At 36.4% G+C, this 13,577-nt stretch overlaps 1 protein-coding gene across 1 annotated transcript in view; it reads right to left on the reverse strand.

Moving 5' to 3' along the window:
- The window catches only part of LOC127440455 (cadherin-6-like), a 40,275-nt gene extending 30,428 nt beyond the window's left edge, over positions 1 to 9,847 (reverse strand). Inside the window, exon 1 of the mRNA XM_051697031.1 lies at positions 9,743 to 9,847. The gene's annotated coding sequence lies outside the window, so the exon portion shown is untranslated. The remainder of the gene's footprint in view (positions 1 to 9,742) is intronic.
- Positions 9,848 to 13,577: the final 3,730 nt, after the last annotated feature.

Genomic DNA, 13,577 nt, shown 5'->3' on the forward strand with positions numbered 1-13,577 from the left:
TTCCCATATCTGACCTACCCTACATTTGCCAGTGCTATTTATATACTTCGCTTAAGGTTTAAATGCAAACAATATCACATTAATCTCACAGTGAAAAGGTCCCAACACAGACTCAACACGATAAAGGAGTAAGTAATAAAACATATCTGTTCCATGTAGATCAGAGTTTTTTGTGCTAACCAGCCGCAACTGTGATAAGCAACTGGACATTTTGTCAATTGCTTGGTTTCTATTCCTATGGCATTACTCTGGACAGCCCCGCCCACTGTGAACTCTCATCGGTTCAAAATCCAGCTCCTCATAACTGTAAATTAAATAAAACATTTGTTCTGACTGGCTGTAATTGTGCCACCTCACATAGCAGTTACGCATTCAAGTGTGGACAGTGAGTACGCAGACTTGGAGTATAGTGAGTGTCAGTTCTGGGCAGTTCTGGTCAGTAATACTACACTGAAGATGAATAATACCAATAAATTGACCATGTATTCAGATTGTCCCGTACCACATCCTTCACAGGCAATTTATTGGCAATAAATGCTTTTTGAGTTATTAATAACAAAAAGTGTAGCCTATATTCTTTCTTTTATGCTGAGAACTTTTCTGACCCATGACTTATAAAAAATATATATTTATTTCTTCAATTATGTATCTTCTTTATCTTATATGTGTATACATCTGTGTTGGTTTATACTGTATGTATTTGAATGATTGTTTGTTTTTGTTTTTTTGGGATTTACTTTATTTTAATAATTTATTCTTCTTGTCTTTATGACTCGGTTGGATCTGTGCAATTTTGTACATCTTATTAAACATTTATATTGAACCTTCTGTTTTTCAATAAAAAAAAAAATCCAGTTTTAGTACAATGTGTGGACTTTTCAGATGGCCCCTTACTACACCCTCCACAGTATAAGCCCGTTTCAACACAATGTGTGGACTTTTCAGACAAACCCTTACCCAACATATGAAAAATGTCAAACTTAAGTCACTGTTAAATTAATGATCTGGAACGATTTTGCTGTGATGCCATCTGACCAGCTTACGGGACAAATCAGGTCCTGTACTGATTAGATATGGGATGCATCATTTCATATTTAAATACGGGACGATCCTGTATTTTACAGGATAGGTGGCAACCCTACCTGGAAGTCTAACACATTCTCATGAGCGAAGTGTGGATTCGGAAAATCATGAGTTTATCAGGAGAAACTGTAAATCGGGAGTACAGCGGGAGGAAGGGTGGAAAAACTGGAGAAACCCGTTAAAATCGGGAGTGTTGGCAGGTATGGGCCAGATTAACAAAAATCTTCCTACGAAAAAAATAAAGCCACGATTGAAAACTCTGTTTTCAGTTTCCTAACATCATTCGTTGTCCAAACAATGTGGTTTATGGAGAAAGTCTCTGTTTTCAATGGAGGAAAACGCAGTAGTATTGTGGATGTGAGGCGTAAACATAGCTTAAATGCAAACGTCTTAGTGTGGACATGGACATGGCATTCTTGTGGATGAGAAAGTTATCGGGATAAATTATAAAAAGTTCTTAAGAAGTCCAATATGTAATAAAAAACATTCTTAAGATGTCTTCTTAAGAACTAGTTTCTTAAGTTATAAAATAAGAAGAAATTAATAGTTAAGAAAAAAATTATTGTTAGGAATATTTCATCACTTCGGCCCCTGTTAGGACACGGTGTAAGAATAAATCTGTGATGAGTAGACAGAGAATATAATATTGGTTTTGTTTTTTGTTTTTGCAGCTAATACAAGCATTAGGATTGGAGTATCATTTCACAGCACACAATGTGGTTGTAAAAAGAGTCACTTGTTAAGACACAGCACAATGTAACATACTCCAGGCATGTGACTGGACTGCTGGAGGTGCTTAACCCATTGGGTTACCACACTTTATAGGAGACTTAATCCTCAAGTGTCCCCCAACCCTCCACCATAATCTGCTCAGCAACATGTGTGCCATAATCTCAACAGTAGGAGATAATGGCTTAAAATGTTGGAGGTCTTTTTTTGCTCAATGGGACAGCCATGTGCACACCAACACAATTAGTGTCGGGGAGCCCGTAGCAGATGGGTCCTCTTAATTACGTAACGAGAGAGGCCATAATGTGATCTGGCAGCAATGTTGTGCCACTGACTTTTCCTGGTCAGCCAAAATAATGGCGAAAGCGACTGTTTTTGCTGCACAAATTGCCTGGAGCTTACCACACTGTGTGGTGAATTAAAGCAATTTAGGCAAACCTGCTAAAAATCAAATGATCCTCAAATCCACATTTAGCCGCACACCATTCATTTGCTCATGAGGGGGTCTCAGGCGTGTGTGTGATCTACTATAGCCTGCCTTTCCTTTGTCAATTCATGCAGCCTGTTCAAATTGATAGCACAAAACACCTGTTAACCTTTGTGTCAGTGTGGCATTGCCATATACAGTGGAGCTAGAAAAGGGTCCTCTGTAACCCCATAACTGCATTTGTTTACGGTTCTCCTCAAGCGGGAGAGGAAAAGCCGTGGGAACTTCTGTTTTACAGCCTCTGTGTAAAGAACTCGGCGGGAGACTACAAGACAGCAGCCTCATTTCAACATTGTGATTCAGCACTGGAATGCAGCCCCCATTGCAATGCAAATGTCTCTGTGTCTGTTTTTTTGTTGTTGTTGTTGTTGTTGTTTTTGTGTGTGTGTGCATGTTAACGTGTGTGCTTGTTTACTTGCCACTTCCACGACTGACAAATACGCAAATCAAAACACTGTGCTTATAGAGTTTGCCGGACCTGTCAAAGTCAAACAGACTGGTTCTCGTATCATGTTTGATATTTATTGTGTGTTCTACCCTGAAGGCCCTTTTACAACTTGACAATGCCATTAACTCATCCACAGACCAACATCTTGTAAGTAAGGCACCTTACCTTGGTAAATACAAGAGACTTGTGTTCCAGACAGACAGCCGCGTGGTTGTTTAACCCCCAGGCTGCGATTCAATTTATGGCCAGGATTTACATGAAGGAATCTAAATGGAAGAGTTCCTGACTAAGTAGTAATTCATTGTGTTTTTTATACCCTCGCTTTGCAGAAGCCTTAAAGACAGGATTTTTACAATCAAGGTAACAATGCTTCCATTTCAAAAGGTCACACTAAGTCATGTTGATTGCAATCACAACATAGTCTGACATTTGACATCTTTGTTGATATTACAATTTAGGCCACATACAACAAATATATCCACAGAAATAATCGATAATGACATTTATTGACATTAACAATGAAATTGAAAATCCCAATGCTCTGTGACCACAAATAAATAAATCGTGTGAGCAACAACTGGAAAATTCTTAGAAATAAAAGCCCCTGTATATGATAGAGGCAAGTATTGAACAAAGGTTAAAGCACGTTGATTAAAACTTTTTTTCTTCTACCAATATAATGGGAAAAACTGAACTCTGTTTGTTCTGGACTTGTCAGGATATTAGTCAATGACCTTCTTTTAGAAAATAAATTAGTTTATTCTTTACACAATAGGCTGTACATCCATTACCATTACATACATTAACCATACAGTAATTTGAACATGCTGCCTGTATTTTTTGATCTTCGTGTTTGGGTCTTGTGCCCTTTTTGTGACCACTTTCTGGCCCTGCCATCTACCAGGTAATAACTATTTGCTTTTGGGCCATGTTGCTTGTATGACAGTTTGTTCTTCCAAGAGTAAATATATCAGTATTGCAGTTTGGTTGTCAGAAGCAGAGCATTTCCAGTCTACATTGTTTGACCAATCTCGGTTAGAGACAACAGTGATTCCTTACCAGAATGGATATTTTAGGTGCATGAGAAATGCCTATCTATACACATCAAGGTGATTTTAAAAATTAAAGAGTTGTAGGTTGTTTTCACGCACTGCTGATTCTGCCTCATTTTGGACTTGTGTCATAAGAGAAAGCAATCGAAAGAACCATGACAACCGAAGGCACATTAGTGACATTAGCCTATTATTGTGCCCAAAAGTGGAATATATGATTGGAGACTGCCTGTGCAAATAGCCATTTTATTTACAATTCAGCTCTGGTGAGTAATTAGGTGCAGCCAGATTCTGTGGACACTGTTTCAACTTCCAAAGGGAGGAAGCTCCTCAGTTATGCAAATTTGGACTGTATTACAAGAGGCTATGCTAAAGGAGATCATCACGACACAGTAAACGGTTGTGTTCTGCATGCTGTATTTCAAATACCAGCCACAAAATAATTTGCCACACACATATTTCCATGCAAATTGGACTCTTAGAGAAAATTAGAGACTGTCTTACATATGAATATAAAAAAATGTATAGGGTGGATTCATGTATCCCTGTGTACCTGGGAGGAGAACTCCTTTTCAACATGTACCAGCCAAAGCAGATCAAAGGTATTCCTTCGTAAGTCACAGTAGGAATTCTGATCTGATTAAAGCCAGGTATTCAATCTTGCAACAACAGGATCAAGCTGTGTTTCAATGTGAATAATAATGATGCTTTGACAAAGAAACTTGAAAACACAGACAGAAAGGATCCATTGGATGAGCCCCACAAATGTTTGATTTTTTTTTTCTCCCCTTTTCTCCCCAATTTGGAATGCCCAATTCCCAATGTGCTCTAAGTCCTCATGGTGGTGTAGTGACTCGCCTCAATCTGGGTGGTGGAGGATGAATCTCAGTTGCCTCCGCGTCTGAGAACGTCAATCCACGCATCTTATCACGTGGCTTGTTGAGCGCGTTACCACGGAGACCTAGTGTATGTGGAGGCTCACGCTATTCTCCACGACATCCACGCACAACTCACCACGCACCCCACCAAGAGCAAGAACCACATTATAGTGACCACGAGGAGGTTAACCCAATGTGACTCAACCCACCCTAGCAACCGGGCCAATTGGTTGCTTAGGAAGCCTGACTGGAGTCACTCAGCACGCCCTGGATTCGAACTTGCAACTCCAGGTGTGGTAGTCAGTGTCTTTACTTGCTGAGCTACCCAGGCCCCCCCACAAATGTTTTATTGATTTAAACTGTGCCCCACCCTTTGATTAACTGTAATTGTTTGAAGTTTAACTAAAGTTTAACTAAATTTACAGTGATACAGTGATTAATATGTAAAGTTTAATAATGTAAAAAATAAATAAATAAATAAATAAATAAAAGTGATTACTGAATAAATCATCTTACATAAATGTAGCCATGGCAGGATTTCTTAACATACCGGCAACATGATGTCTCTGTCATCAGCATTCTTATTTCACTTTACACTTGGCACAAAAAGAGCAAGCCATCCTTATTTATTCTAATGCACCCGACTGAATGGCAGAAATATTCATTGTGCATTTCGGATTCCGTTTCAAGTTTGTTTTCATCATCAGTGCTATTTTTTCCCCAAATTTTCTCTCCCTCACACTCTCTGTGATCTTCCATGTCATCTTACACACTGACTGATGTGAAGAGTATGCTGTGGAGGATGGCCAGAGCTTTCATATACCAAGACTATTTCTTATAGGGACAATGTGGATAAAAGAAAATAATAATAGCCCTGCAGATTTAAACTTATTATCAAACACAGAAACAAAGCAGAACAAATATTCTTTTGTGAGGCCATTTGCAGATTCTCTTGAGGCCATTCGCAGATTCACTTGAGGCCACCCCCCCCCCCCCCCCCCCGCCCCATTAACAAATTAGTAAACAACAAAACACAAACTAGTTAGGAAACTGAAAACAGATAGCAGGCAATGAATTGGTAAAGAAAATCAATTACATTGTATTAGACTAAAGCAGGAGTAGATAAACACTGTTGTATTGATTTTGAAAGTGTCCTCAACAGCAGAACAGCAAATTACCCATATCTTGGAAAAATGGGTTTAAACTCAAGGTGTGCTTGCAAAATAAGAATTCTTGTATTTTAGTAGTCATTATCTGAAAGTGCTTCATTTTTCATAAAAATGTATGAGGTGTTCAATTATTGAGGTAAAAGCACAACAAGAGTTCATATATCACTCTTGGATTAAATTAATCACATGCATGTGCTAATCAGTGTTATCCTGCTCTATCTCCTGAGAGCAAACACAGCGATCTGTGTGCTATTGTCACATCAGGTGACAGATAGCTCTGATCTAATTATCGTTCAAAGCCAACTAAAATATTTGCATATAGGCCATCTCACAATTTGAAACTCTCAAACTATTAGATGTCAAAAAGTGAAATGTTTGACTGAAAAAAGTTTTTTTTTTCTTGAACATCATATTTTAAAATCTTTTTGTTTGACATGTTTAATCTTTATATTGTGAAATGTGCCATTCAGAATGTTTTTGTTTGTATTAGAAATACATAAAGATATATATATATATATATATATATATATATATATATAAAAACATCAGACAGCCTCTCAGATTGTCAAGAGATAAAATGAATCAACATCAAATGTGGACTTTATTTTCCATCCAAAAGTGAGGTGGCTCCAGATTCAGAGAATTTCAGCAAGTCAAAGGTCATGTGGCCTTACTATCTATGTGGACTTTGGCACAACTATATGTGCATCCCAAACCGCACACTTCTGCACTATTTTACGTCATTTTGAAGTGTAAGTAGTGCGAGTAGGATGTTTACACTGAAAATGCAACAAAAAGAAGTGTACTACGAGTACCCGGATGATGCACTTTTTCAATCGTCAAAACGGAGTGTGCAACGTTGGACACTTCGTGCACTCAGCACTCTCGGCTTGCCGTACATAGCGGAACGGGTGGAGTTACTGGCAGCGATGCTGGTCTGGCAAAACAATTGTAAATAATGGAGAATATGACAACTAGCGAAACTTCTGTGAAGACAGCACCTTATAAAAGTGAGTAAAATGCTTTACCATCATACCATGTAGGGGTGGGCAATATGTCCAAAATCTTTGGTATCACTATAACGATATTTATCACGATTTAGTAAAAGTTTTCTGGAAAATCAATAAAAATTGGTTTATATATTAAATAACCATTGTAATGCCTATTTTTGGAACTCCAGTCAGTGAATTAAATACTTTATAAATTAAAATTGCTTCCTCTTTATTTGGAACAAGGCAAACAATGTCAAAGTAAATAAATCAAAATCATCTTGTTTTCAAAAATCACCTTACCAAAATGCTAAATATAACAGTATGCCCCATTTCAGTTTAAAATGTTGTTGACCGTTATTATTTTTATTATTATAAACTTTGCTCAAGAAACTTAACATCTTCTCAAAGCAATGTGACAAAGAAAATAAAACCTAGATTATCGTTGTGCAAACCACCTGTTTTAATAACAAGATCCTCTTCATTGTTTTGACCTGTTTGGGAGTCGACCTGTTCTGTGGAGATTTTGTTCCGCATTTGGTGTTTCCTGGGTCAAAAATGGTTGAGTAGCTCGAGTGATCCCGCTCTTAGTTCTCCTGTCTCTGGAGCACAAAATATCGCAAAGCCTGCTGAATTTGCACGCACTTTGGAGCTCCAGAGACTTGAAACCTTCGCGTGTCAGATGAGTAGAATATTTAACGTTTTTAAAGCGGCAAATGCATGATGAAGATCATTAAATGTGCTTATGTTCAATGCCAGAAAAACCCTGTCCATGTTTCTTAAATTCTCTCAGTCTCACGTGAAGCCCTGCCCAATGATAGATAAGCCCACGCTGCACACATGGACATTTACATATTGCGATATACACAACATAGCAAAATCTATATCGGTTGACACATTATATCGTCGCTACAATATATATTGTCATATTGCCCAGCCCTATTACCATGCTGTGTGAATATGTATATTATTGAGATATAAGTGTTGAACTAAGGGTGGATAGCGTGGTAAAGCTAGCGGCAACAGAACGCTTGGGTTTGAAACGACTCTTCCATCAACTGTTAAACGGCGAACACTTCCAGGTAGTAAAACATTTTAAGTGTTCCATTTGGGATGATACTACACTTTGAAAATTCATACACTACATGGCTGAGTGCATAGTACATTTTGTAAGTGCATGGTGTATAGTGTGTTGTTTGGGACACAACAAATGTCTAAAGCTGAAGAGATGTATAAGTATTTCATTTAACCCTTAGGTGACATATGTTTCTCAATATTCTAGCATTCAGATATGTATGTGTTTTAAAAACCTAGTAGGTACTTACAATTTATTCCCTTGTCTCTTGGAGGATCTTGAAATATGCTTTACATTAACTTTAGAAATGACTGGTCAAAACTGGGTTCTCTAAAGCACCCAGTGAAAATACAACTGTTTAGAATCATTTATTCATCTGTGAGAATATATGGCTTATTCTTTTAAAAGGGAGAAGTGAAACTTGGGTATTTTTTGCATCCTTATTGACCGAGTGTTTACTCGTGTGTACAACAACAACTTCAATAAACACTTCTACTAGTTTTCTCATCTAAATTTTCTCAACAACTGTATAATAATAAATAAATAAATAAATACATAAATTCTTACAGGCCTACTGCATGTTACATATGACCTAAAATCCAATCACTGCACAAGCAGAACATAACCGGAGCATCCATATCTACAAAGGATCAGTTGTTCAAACAATATTTGCCAGACTGATATTACATTGATATTGCACTGATATTACACTGGTATTACACTGCGCCAAATCGAGCAATTCATATTAAAAACTGCATTACCGCCAAGACAAAGAGCAAATATTATTCAAATAATATTCTATATCTTACCATAAACGTATAACAAAATAATAAAACAATTTCCACTGACAAATTAAAATAACATTACACACATTTTAAAAAGTTTTCAGAAACGTTGCAGCTCTTCTGGGTGTTCATCAAAATGGAATCTGATTAAAGAGTCTTATGGATAATTTAAAGTGTAATCACTTCATACAGAAATCAACAGGTGCCAGACATAACAGGAGGCAAACAAAGTTTTTTTTTTTTCTTTTTTTTTTTTTAAAGCACAACATGTAGCCTATGGCCAAAGCTGTGACAAAACGTCTAGTATTTCAAATGCAAAACAAATATGAATGTTAGCCTATGTCTTACAGTTTTGATAAGCCTGGCATGAGCACATCGAATCGTTGAACGTTGATTCAGCAAAGCAGTATATTTCGTATCTAAGTCATACAATATATCGAATCTGACAAGTATTGATAACAATATATCAAAACAGATGCAACGCATACAATAGCCTATATGCTGAAAAATAATAATGATACATATGGGAATAACTAGCTATAAGTGCATTATTTCCTGTTGCTTCGCACAACAGATGGAGAGCGGGTATGTGCAAGCCTATAGACAACAACAGTAGTCCAAACTTTCTTCAAACAATCACATTAACATTTTACATTAGCATATTTCATTAAGCATCATTAAACAAGACAATAACATTACGAAAACAGCATTGTCACGTGCAGGCCTGCATACTTGGTTTATCATAACGACCTTAATAAAACTAAGGCGCTTGAAAAGATACGCAAATGCCAATCTGATTGACAAACATTAAGCACGTAGATACGTTATTCTAGACGTGTTCTGCTATGATAAACATCACTTATATGTGTCTGAATAGTTTGAAAACGTCTCCAGGCCAATTCTGACAATCTGTGCTCAACCATGAAAGTCAGTGTGCAGTCATAGGCAAAATGTCAAATAGTGAGAAGGCTACATATTAAATGCTGCCCTGTGACCCCCCCTCACACACACACAAAGAGGTATGTCCAATTAATTTCACACACTCACCTCATTGCTAAAGAGTAAAGTGTAGTCCTGTTTTTTGATGCGTATCCGTTGATCGCAGTGAAGATACTGTACTGTGGACTGCCTCTGCCTCTCTCTCTCTCTCTCTCCTCCCAGTTCGCAGCATCACCGCTCTCTCTCTAGTGGAGTCGAAACGGACAGAGCCGCTGATTGGCTGTCACACGCCGCGCGGTGACTGATGAACATTAGCCGATGCCAAAGTAGTTTGAAAATTTAGCCTGCGTTCTATGATATCGTCGCGTCTGTGCAGAGATTTGCGTCACTAATATTAACTCTCCACTTTGTTTCACTTTACTAATCTATTTTTGCCCACAGTGGAGAAACTGAACAGAATTATGCAGGTTCTTAAAAATGAATAAATGAATGAACGAATAAAAAAAAAAAAAAAAAAATAAATACATTTTGTTCTCTGTAACTCTATTACTTCAAAACAGCCAACAGTAAATAAATAATCTGCTTTTGTTGTCATTTAAGGAAATATTTCATAAAAGTGTATACAAAATTTTCAGATAATATATTAATATTATAATATATATATATATATATATATATATATATATATATATATATATATATATATATATATATATATATATAAAACTTATTAAAAAACTTATTTAACCTCATTTATTAGCCTGTAACTTGACCATTTTCAAAATGGTAATAGAATTTCCATCATGCCAAACAGGGGTCCTAACAGGATGGAAATAAAGAGCCATTGCTAATACTATAATTGTTATAGAGATTTGTGTAATTTTATTTTAATGTGATCCCATACAAAATAGTGTTTGTGATTTTGTTTTCCCACAAAAATGATGTCACTTCCTGTAGGATGATGTCATTGAAGATTTGGCTTTTAAGGCAGAGTTGGGAATGTATGGTAGTATGATAGTATGGTAGTATGTGATTCTGCACCCAGCCTTAGTTAAAGGGACTAACAGAATATAATGCAATATTGAGGACATAGGAAAAATCTTGAATGTTTACCAATTAAGTCAGTATTTCCAAGTCATGTTTAGTTCGAAATGTTTCAATAAGAGAATCCCCCCCCCCCAATAAATTGCCATTTTCTTTCTTTTCTTTTTTTTTCTAATTTTAAAAGTTGAAGTATAGCACCCATAAGAATATCAGCATCCACTGAAACCAAAATGTACCCCTATGTTCACTTAACTGTGATATTGTGATCAAGGCAAATATACAGTAATATGTTTTCTATCTTTAAAAATTTTGAGTTTAATACTTTACCCAGTATAATAAGACAAGGCTACAAATGGGGATGCATGAAAATGTGCTGCATAACAGGACTGACTCTCCAGTACTGCATTTTGCATGGCTGTTCAGTCTTCAGAAAACAGAACTTGCGGGTTGGAGAACACACTTTTTGGTAAAAAATGTTCAAAGACTCTGACAGACTTGTCATGGTGTCATGAATCTCTTGACTTTGTATAGCTGTTGTGGGCATATACTGTAGTTCTTTACCATTTCAGACACAGATTGAAGTTCTGCCATCCATGTCTTTTTTTTTTTATTATTTAATTTTTTATTTAGAATAACAAACCCCTCAGTGTCCTGCCTGACTTCTTTAGCACTATGATACTCACACTTGTGCTGGACATCTTTGACTATGGATGTGAGAATTACTGAAGTACAGTATGATCTCTAGTTATTGAAGCATGTACTCTCCACCATAAAGAAAAAAATGGATCAGGCGAGAGTGTCAGGCCGCCTACATCAGATGTGTGCCTTTATTTTCATTGACATTTATGTTTTAACTATTATGCTACTGCTTTCTTGCATATAATAGAGCTCTAAATGAAGTTCAGGATGCATAAAAGACTGTTTACCTGGTCCTCTGACAATTCCTGTGGCCTTCCTCCATCCACATTCATTTCTTGTATCTCTACTGTGCATCAAAAGTCCTTTCAGTTTAATTAATTCGTTTTTTTAAATTATTTTTAAAATAAATTTTTTTTTTTATGTTGTGCTATCTAAGATGGCTGTCGTCTTGGACTTTATGCTGACACCTAACACAGTAGATGCAGCATCATGCAAAAGCAATAGTTTTTGGTAACTAATGACATTTAAGAAATCCACTATTTGCAGTCGGTCGTGTTTAATTTATTCTGTGAGTGAAAGTGTCCAATAATAGACTGGTTATTGAGATAAAATAAGTAGAATTTATTTGAGGCATGCAAAATAAAATAGCTTTTATTAGGCTACTGATATGACTGGAAACTTCATCTCATGTGAGTATACATTATTTTAAAATATATGTTCCAAAAGTAAAATAATGGGGAGAGTATTACTGAATTCAACTTTAACTCACTTTAAATAACTAGTCCCGGGGCTTGATTCAAGCTTGAGCTTGATTCAAGTCTCATGCTCAAGTCCCTCTATTACAGACAGCAAGTCAAATCTGTTTACCCTTACCACCTTCAAGGATTAGATGAACATGTGAACTTGTGAGTAATGTTTGTGGTGATAACTTAAATAGTTAGCTATGGAAAAAAAGTCAGGAACTGAAAAGTCAAAAGCTACATACCATGCTCAGTCATCAGACAGACACCCCTGTGAAACCTGGTCACACTTTTACAAAGCAAGTCCCCTACACGTTGACTCCAATAACCACTAAAAACAATGGAAATTCTTCTAGGCTTGATGATACCTCATTAGTGCATTTGTTAGTGGGGGCACAGAATAAAGTTATTGTTTAAGGAGATTTATGACTCAGCATAGCTGCAGATGTTAATGATTTTTTTAGGGGTGAATGCTTATTGCTTTGCTCACAAGTCTTTGAGACATTCCACAATATTAGATGATATTTTAATGTAAAATGACTTTCCTTTCCTTTCCTTTTTTTTAATTTTTTTACATTTTTTTACTTTTTTATATATACGTACTGTACATAATATATTTTACCTACCAGTAATGTGACAAGTGACTCTCACAGGCATGACACTCAGCACTAGCAGAAACAGCATTTGTTTACACACACTAGCTGAATTGTTGCAGATGAAATCCTGACATGACCTAAATGTATTCGTTGACATGGCTGATGCACATTCCACTTGACTGCTGGTAAAGCAGAAAGTCCTGCTCAAGTCAGCGTGAGCAAATCTAAAAATGCTTGTACAGTGTATGTGCAAAAACTGTAAAATAAAATAAAATAAAATAAAAATAAATTAAAAAAAATAAAAAATTGTATGGAAGAGGATAAGCAAAATAAAAATAACCAGGGCTTTATATAGTATGCATTTAATAGATAATTTTACAATCTATCTTGATGCTAAAAAACAGAGTGGCCTTCATTTTTAGGCTTCCTCCAGTCTGTCTCATGTAACCAGAGATAACTGCTCTAATGCAGAGATGTGTATAAATATGGTGATGAATGAGGGATAGATAGCACACATGCTCTAACAGCCAATCACTCAGCAGATGTTTATGTTTATATTGCATGAAGCACTATCTAATCTAGCATGCTGTAGCATAGATACAGCTCTCCATCATATAATCCATGAAAACTTTGCTTTAATGCCATGAAAGTACAAGTTTATTGTAAAGAAGCTGGGTTTCATCCAAGCTGGTATGTTGGAATGGATTTTGCAGATTGGAAAAAAAAAAAAAAAAAAATGTCTGTTGTTTCTTTTTCTAATCCAGGTCTGCCAATATGAATATTTTAAAGGATTTCACCAAGGCTTAGGACAGCAAACGATAATCCGCTTTAAATCAGTAACAGCATATTGGCTCAGGCTTATACCTTATACCACCCAAGACAGAGTCAAGGAGCAATGGGCGCAATGAAAAATAATAAGCAGCC

Source organism: Myxocyprinus asiaticus, chromosome 5, assembly GCF_019703515.2.
Source record: "Myxocyprinus asiaticus isolate MX2 ecotype Aquarium Trade chromosome 5, UBuf_Myxa_2, whole genome shotgun sequence".
NCBI classification, from domain to species: Eukaryota; Metazoa; Chordata; class Actinopteri; order Cypriniformes; family Catostomidae; genus Myxocyprinus; species Myxocyprinus asiaticus.